Here is a 1,173-nt window from a genome sequence, read left to right on the forward strand (position 1 = left end):
CGGGAAAAAGACCCGGGCGGGTTGCGCTGCGCTGCGCTTCGCTCCTCCCGAGGACAGGGGGCTTCCCCGGAGTCTGGCGGCTTGCGGCTCGCCTCCCACCGACTGGATCCGAGCTGGCTGGGAGCCTGGCGACATCTGCCACGAGGTAAGCGCCTTACGGCGGAGGAGGGAGCCCGAGCCGGCGCGCTGCCCTTGCTCAATCTCTCCCCTCCCTCTCCCCCCACCTCACGCCGCTCCAGGGGAGGGTGTGGGGCGGGGAGGGGGGCTCGCCATTGACAATCGGAGAGAGGGACCCAGGCAGGCAGGCAGGCGGCACCACCACCTCCTCCTCCTCTTTTTCTTCCCTCCCCCCCCCCCCACCCTGCGTGCCGCTCCCTCATCTCCAGTGAAAGCGGACAGGGACAGCTCGGCCCAGGATTATCTCTTGTTTTAAATCCCGGAAGTGGAGCTTGATTACTCGCCCCGATTAAGGGCGTCCGCAGGGAGGCAAGTCTTGAATGGGGGCAGCGCCACGTGCAGCTCATTCAAGCGCCTCCAAGCGTGGGGGGGGGGGGGGCGGGGGGCGGGGAACGCACGGGAGTCGCGCTGGAACGGGAGCGAGCACGTGGCTCGCAGCAGGCACTCGCCGCCCCCTCCAGGCCGGCTTGCTCGTCTCCTTTTTTTATGAAGGGGTGCTTTAATCTCCTGGAAGAGACCGAGAAATCTCATTCAGTAATTTCTCGTTCTCCCCCCCCCCCCAAGCCCACCCTCCTTGCCCTCCACGCCCGGCCGGCCCAGCTGGCCAACCATCAAGCTCGCAGCAGCAGCAGCAGCTACGGAAGCCACATTCGCATCCCACTTATTCTCTTGAGCCCGCGTAAAAGTTTCCAAACCGGAGCGGATGCTTTGCGTGTGCACCCGAATGATTTGAAATAAAGGAGCGCCCGTTAGAAAATATGATGGTGGTGATTTCCTGGCAATAAAACTTTAATTTAGTATTACTATTATTTCAAAGTGTCGTCATCTCTTGAAATAAGTATCTGAAGAAATGTGCATGCACACGAAAGCTCATACCAAGAACAAACTTAGTTGGTCTCTAAGGTGCTACTGGAAGGATTTTTTTTTATTTTTTATTCTGTCTTGAAATAAGGGTTTACCTACAGGGCAAGATCGGCCCAAACTGCACAGTCCACC

Source organism: Lacerta agilis, chromosome 10, assembly GCF_009819535.1.
Source record: "Lacerta agilis isolate rLacAgi1 chromosome 10, rLacAgi1.pri, whole genome shotgun sequence".
Taxonomy (NCBI): Eukaryota; Metazoa; Chordata; class Lepidosauria; order Squamata; family Lacertidae; genus Lacerta; species Lacerta agilis.